At 45.5% G+C, this 7,179-nt stretch overlaps 2 protein-coding genes across 2 annotated transcripts in view; both read left to right on the top strand.

The window, feature by feature from the left end:
• Positions 1-7,179, top strand: part of PIP5K1B (phosphatidylinositol-4-phosphate 5-kinase, type I, beta) — a 309,531-nt gene that overhangs the window by 37,647 nt on the left and 264,705 nt on the right. The gene's annotated exons all lie outside the window — the stretch shown is intronic.
• FAM122A (family with sequence similarity 122A) overlaps positions 6,841-7,179 on the top strand; it is a 61,058-nt gene continuing 60,719 nt past the window's right edge. The window contains exon 1 of the mRNA XM_015565019.1: positions 6,841-6,845. The gene's annotated coding sequence lies outside the window, so the exon portion shown is untranslated. The remainder of the gene's footprint in view (positions 6,846-7,179) is intronic.

Below are 7,179 nucleotides of genomic sequence, written 5' to 3'. Positions count from 1 at the left end.
CTGTCCTTCCAGCCCATTCCCTAAAGCCATACAACCCAGTCTCTTCCTGTATCACTTCAGTCTCCCTTCCTTTCTCCAGAGTCCAGGGTAAGTGGCCCAAAATAGAATTTTGTGCATTGGCCCTTTAAGAGGGCACCTGGGTTTCTAGCAGCCTTGCATCTCTGCCTGGTAGCAGAATCCCCACTGACTTTTACAGTTATGCGTGCTCCTTTTCTTGGCTTTGGTGCTCCTCTTGGGGAGCCTGGCATGGGATTGAGACTCCTCACTCCTCAGGGAGGAACTTTGCAGCTGAGAGATCTCCCCTGATTCTCAGCTGGAGCACATGGTGCAAGGCCCGTCTTGCTATGGCTTCTTCTGTAAATCCGGGTCATAAGACTTCTGTCCAGCTAGTCTTCAAGCGCTTCAGTGATTGTTCTGTAATTTAGTTGTGATCCCAGTTTGGTTCTGGGAGGAAGTGAGCATGACTTACACCTATTCTGCCGCCGTCTTGGATCCCTGCGTGTGGTATTTTGGCTACACCGTAGGTTGCATTGGTTTTGTGGGGCTTGCTGGATCTCAGCACCACAGAGTCTATATTAGGAAATACTACAGTTAGTGGGAAGTTTTTCTACATCATTAGATGTACTTTGAGGCTCTTTGTAATTCCGGAATTCTGTTACATTTATTGTTTCTATGGGAAGATGCATTCCCAATTCTAAATGCCCGAGTTTGGATCTCAGCTCTTGTAGAGGTGCAGTCAGCCTGTATATAAAGCCTTCTCTCAATATGCTGAACAAAACGTGACCACAGACCTGTCCACCTCCACATCAGGTGACCTTTCTTTTTATAGTGCCTGATGCCGCCCAGCCCTGTGCTAGCAGCCTCCCCTCTTCCTGCTTCACCTGCAAAGGGATTCTCACAGGAGAGGAAAGTTAATTCTTTGAAGTATATGTGTTTTAAACAGTGTTATTCCCTTTGAGCAACCTGGGCCGTTGAATGCCTTAGATGGGGTCACATACCATAATGGATCTTCACTGTTTCTCATTGGAGGTGAAAGGGCAGATAACATGGTCTCCGCGCCTGTAGAAAGAGTAGCCTTAGGAAAATCTTTTCTGTAAAATAGCACTAATGTATCTAGTTATGTACAAGATTCACATAAATAAATAAAAAATCATCTGCAGAAAATAGAATGGAGTAGTCAACAATGATGGATATCATGTCTCTTTATTTAAAAATTTTTAATTATTGTATTCACATAAATCTAACTTAAATGTGAGCTAGGGTATTCATTTGTTTGTTCATTCACTTCTTACCCAAAGGACTTCTATTGAACCCATTTATGTACCAGGTTCCATGCTAGGCCCCAGGAGTAGGTGAGACACAGTCCCTGCCTTTAAGGAGTTCAAAACCTAGTGGACATCAGGCTCAGAAACATCTTTGAAAATGATCTCAATGTTTTAAATGAGCTCTCATGAGAGCAGGGCATATGCATGAGGAGAAATTTATTTTATTTAGTGTGGGTTTGGTAAGCATTATTTCCAATAACATACACAGTCGGCCAGTGTGTTGATTTGTTGAAACCCACTGGCCTGTAATGATGCTGAAACTGCTGGCGTTTGCACATTTACTTGATCCAAGTGCTAGTTGATGGAAGATGAGTTCTGTTTCATGTTTTTCTGCTCGCTTCTCATGACACATATGACAAGGGAGAACGAATGAAAGGGTGTCCCACCTTGATATCCTTGGGCTACTGCTGGGTATGAGTTGAGGCTCCGGGCTTCTCAACTAGGTCCCAGTGGAAGAATTCTATTAGGGTGACATCTAAGGAGAAGACTCATGAAGCTGGAAGCCTGTTTCATGCAGATCAGAGCTGAGCCTGGTGATGTGGGGGGTCCTGGTGGCAGGGAGCCCTTCCTGAACCATGCTCATGTTTCTGGAAGAGGAGGACGGTGTAGGAAAGAGAACCTCTGCTGTGGGCAGAAGGTCAGTTGCAGTTACTATAGCTGCTGATGGCTCTGCATGGCCCTGCAAAGGATGGAGGTGTTGCAAGGCGAACCCAGAAACCCTTGTGATCTTAGTGTTTAAGCTCAGGTGTTTTTGTGTATGAGGGGGGAGGGGACATTTTTGGAAAGTACATTTTCCATGAGATATGCTGCCATAAAGACGTTCCACGTGTAGTCAGCCTGGAATAAATAGATTTCATGGGATGCCATCAACCCCCCCCCCCCACCCACACACACAATTTTATCTAGTCTCCCATGCTCCCATTAAAATGTATTCAGCAGAAAGTATTTCCCCTGTTTCTGTCTGAAAACACATCACATGACTCTTCTGACTCCTCCTCCATAATAAAAAGTCCCACTTTAATTTGCCAGGTCCTTAAAATGTCTAGTAACTGGTCATAGTCACAGCTTCCACCTTCATTCCTGTTGACAGCAGCTCTCCTTCCTCCAGTGAGGGCCTGTTGCAGAGAGAAGGGGCTGTGCTGGATGTTTTCCCTCTTGCTCAATCAGCATGTAGCTGTTACTTCTGGCTGAGGGCAGGGTGGGGAGGACATACAGGGGGAGAGGAAATACGTTATTGGCAAGTGGCATTGCAGGAGAGCTGTGTTTGTGTGTGGGTGTTTAGAGCTGACTCTTCCTCTGATGGGTCCCTTTTGTAGGTTGTTTAGAGATCTCCCCTCACCTATCTGTGGGGACTTCTTACTTCCAGGTTCCTTTGTGTGGCTGCCGCACTCTCTCCTTTCTCAGTCTCCAGAAAACCCATTGGTTCATTTGTACTCCTGTCTGCTGGGTTCCCTTGCTGTGCAAGAGGTAGCTCTTACTGGGTAAGCATGATATAGCCCCATCCTATGCTTATGTCTGGTTGATCAGAAATAGTCACACATCCTTTGCTCCCACAAACTTGAGGGGTGCAGGCTGATCCCAGTGCAGGTGTTATGTCCTTGGGCTTATCCATCAGCATCCTGCCAGCCTATCTCTGTCGCTTTAGATTTCTCAGGCAGAAGTCACCATTCTGTAGGAGTCTCATGTCCTCCAGCTAGTTCTGTGGAGGCGGCTAGAAGAGGAAGGGCAGGTACTCCCACCTGTTCCCTTAGTCCTTTACGTTGTGCTGCCACCAGGACTGCACAGTGCTGGCTTAAAGGGGAACCCTCTTAGCCACCAACAGCCTGGCCTGTCTCACCCTCACTGTGCATGAGGAGTTAGTTAAAGGTCAGTGAAAATGGTGTGGGGCCATGTCCTTTGAAGGATTGCATGTAGGCCGGGCACTTCACTTTGCAATCTCATGTCTAGGCTCTCTTAGTAGCTTAGTTGGCATGTCCGTTTTAACCTCCTGAAATACTTTGTTTGGGAAGCAGTGTTTATCATACCCCTCACTCTTGGAGATTCACAAGAAACATGGCATGGAAAAGGCTCCCAGGCCTCCTGGCCACTTTGTCCTAAGCCCTTCCTCTCCTGACCTTGTTGCATCTCCCTTCTGGGTGCTCCCTGCCATGCGCCCCGCTCCTCTGCATAGCTGGATCCCTTGAGCTTCAGGATTCTCAGTGTTGCTGCCCCAGAAAAGACTTCCTTGCCCCACTATCTAATAGATCTCCCCCTAAATTTCTGCCACTGCGTTCTCTTTATTTCCTTGACAGCATGTATTACGCCATCAAATCCTAAATCCCATAAAGGAAAATCCATATCTATTTTACTCAGTAATATAAACCCAATGGGTTTATAAGTGTTTAAGCCATCACTTCCCAAGTTTATCTCTTCTTTCAGGTTAACTCTTGCCACCTAGGGTCCTGGTTACATGGGATGCTGGGGCCTAGTTTAGGGAATGCTGATATAGGCTTAACTTTTTGCGTATTTTACTGTTTGTTATTGTCTCCCCTCCCCTGTCCCCACCTTGACTGTCACTTTTACTCACTCTCTTCTAACAATACCCCGTTTGAGGCAAGCAGGCCAGGGCTATCACCCCATTTTACAGATAACCACACCCAGGAGGAGAAGTTAGGTGCGAGGTCACTGAAGGGATTATTGGCAAACATGGCCCAGAGCTCAGCACCCCCAGCTCATTCCTCGGGTGTCCTCTTCTATCTCCCCTGCTGTCCCTCTCGTCACAGCTGTCCTCTGGCCTCGCAGCAGCACTGAAGCCTCGCTCACCACTTCTAAGAGCACAGAAGCCACAGTGTCCGGTCTCACTTTGGAACGGAAAGATGGGTTCCCAGCCCGGAATCTATACTGCGTGGCACAGAGCGAGAGTTCTCTCGAAGATTCAGTCCTGTGAAAGTCATGCCACATCCCTGTCTTGTCTTGACCCACACAGTGGGAGGCCCAGGGGCGCTGGGAAAGTCTTCTTCCCCAGGGAGAAGGAGAAGCTGGATTCTAGAGGGCGGTGCTGGCTTGAAGGAGGCTTGGCAATTGATCGCCTTACCTTTCACTCTTCCCCTGGCTGCTCAGCAGACTCTCCTACCCCTGGCCACCAGTCAGAACTGCACATTCTTCCTTTGGCAATTGTATCCTACCCAGGGCCCCTCGGGGCAGCCCAGGCTCCCTGCGGGGACAATCTTTAATTCAGGAGGGGGAAGCTTATCTCACGCATGCACATTCTTCTGGTATGTCCTATCTGGTTATGAGCACATCCAAACTGCAGCTGTTGACATGTGTTGCTTAATTCCTGGCTGTTGATTGTATGGTAATAGACCACTAATTTCCTGGACTAGTTATTACTGCCATGCCGTTTGAAACTGCTCTGTGGCATGGCAGCATTTTCCTTGACGCTGACTGTTTGATGATTATCATTATTTACACCAATAATAAAGCCTTACGTTTGAAATGTGCTTCGGAGTTCACAGAGCACTTCCATTTTATTATCTCTTCTGGCTCTTTTATAGGAAAATCCAAGCAGGCGACTTAATATGTAGGGGAATTGGAAGTGAAGTGTTTATCCTGGGTATTACTTTAAAATAAATTTTGGCATAACATAGCTATTTTTTACAGCAAGTTTTTCTTACTTTAGTAGCAAAAATTAACGAGTGAGTTTATGATTTTTATAACTTCCCATTCCTTTAAACCTTTTTGTCAAAGTCCAACAAGTAAAGTGATAGAAGATGGATTCTGCCCAGGGTTATATAAAATCAGTCAACTCCTTGTCTAGGAGCTGCCCCTCTAGGATTCAAACCAGAACAATACTGAATACTGCACTGTAAAGAAATGGGCTATCTTACCCCATGTTTGCCCAGAATAGAGGCCTCCATTTACTTAACCCTATATGTGTTGAGGTAAAATCCACATGACATGAAATTAACCATTTTAGAGTGAAAAACAGAGGCAACCACGACCTCTATCTGATTCTAAAACATGTCATCACTCCAAAGTAAAACTTCATACCACAAGCAGTCATTCCCCATTCCCCACTCCCCATGCCCTAGAGCCTGAGGCAACCATTAATTTGCTTCCTGTTTCTATGGATTTAACTGTTCTGGATATTTTATATAAATGAAAGTATACATGTGTCCTTTTGTGTCTGGTTTCCTTCACTTAGTATACTGTTTTCAAGGTTCCTTCACCTTGTAGCACTTTATTCCTTTTTATGGCTGCATACCCAGAATTTGTAACATGAAAAATTTTCTGGGGTTATGAAAACTCCAGCACCTACCCACACATAGACCCACCGCATCCTTCCCTCCATTGGCAATAACTTCCACTCACAGTAAGCTTGGGAGTTTAGTCCATAATAACTTACAAACCCTAAAGGAGTGTGTGCAGTTAGAGCTGCAATTGATAAATATTACTTAAGACTCAGAAGGAAGACTATACATTGTTCTATGCAAGGATTATAGGTAATTCTTTGTATAAAAAGATGCCTCCATGGGGATGGGAAATGTTCACTAACTTATGTAAAGAATATAATGAATCAACACAGATATTCTCCAGGCCCCCGCGTCCTGGAAATGTGTGCTTTCATGATTTTTACGGGCAGCGCTGGGAGCACATGTGGATTTTTAGTCTCCTTACAATCGTCTCCACTCAGAGGTTGGGACCTGCTGGTTTAAGATCTTTTCCTCAGCCTTTGTAGGTGGCATGGTACAAAGAAAAGAATATGAGGCCTCACGGTGGGGCAGTGCCACAGTCCAGGACTTAGACCCTGAAGAAAAAAGAATGAGCTTCAGAGGTAGACAGAGCTGGGTTCAAATCCCACCTCCACTACTTTGTTAGCCTTCTGTCCCTGGGCACAGGGCGCTAAGTTTCCTCCTGGGTGAAATGGGAGTAGGCATTAGCCTACTTGTGGTCGGCTGACACATGGCTCCAAAGACACCCATGTCCTAATCCCCCCACCCCCTGCTTCTCCACACTGTGCCTAAGAATTGAGGAATCCTGGCTCAGTCGGAATGCTTGGATTGCCTGTCAGTCATGCTAACTCTCTGAACTCTTCTCATAACTCCCTGGGATGATCTGTAACAGCAAGAAAACTCCCCTTCCATCTGTCAGTGATATTTCTATTGTTCCCTAATTACAGCTTTCTCCTCTGTGATGTTGCTCTGTCGAATTCACTTATGGATGTGTCAATGTCTCTATTCAAATGTGCGAAATATTTAGCAGCGTTTAGCAGTTTTGGTGAAATGTTAGAAAATGTTTTGAGTAGATACCATCATCTGCTTTTCTAAGGAGAAGGAATGTGCTCCAACTGTAATTTAGGCTATTGTGTCTCCATGTACTGGGGACACAGCAGTGAGTCACAAAGATTCCCTGTTCTCAGTGAGCTTGCATTCTAGCACAGAATAGTAATAATATGCACAACGAATAAGCAAGTGGTATAGTGTATCAGATGGCCATAAGACCCATGGGAGAACAAGGAGTTTAGGGAAGGGGGGATTGGGAGTGCTGAGAGGGCACTGGGGACAAGATGCTGTCTTAAATAAGAGTGAGAACATTGTTAACATCTCCCTGCTGATAAATGGAAACGTCTTTGATGTGGATTGAAACCAGTGTTTGCTGGTGCACTTCTGCTTGTGATGAACAATCGGAATGCCTGAGCTTTTCACGGGTGCTAACCCTCTGCTCTTTCCCCACAGTACTGCCTGGCCGTGTCTTTCAAAGTTAAGCCATGTGGCTTTGGTTTATCCCAGCTGGAATTATTTTTTTAAATGTATTTTTATTGATTTCAGAGAGGAAGGGATCGGGAGAGAGATAGAAACATCAATGATGAGAGAGA

The sequence above is a fragment of the Myotis davidii genome, unplaced genomic scaffold (genome assembly GCF_000327345.1).
Source record: "Myotis davidii unplaced genomic scaffold, ASM32734v1 scaffold616, whole genome shotgun sequence".
In the NCBI taxonomy this organism is placed as follows: Eukaryota; Metazoa; Chordata; class Mammalia; order Chiroptera; family Vespertilionidae; genus Myotis; species Myotis davidii.
The sequence above is the reverse complement of the archived record's forward strand: the minus strand, read 5'-3'. Positions and strand labels throughout refer to the sequence as shown.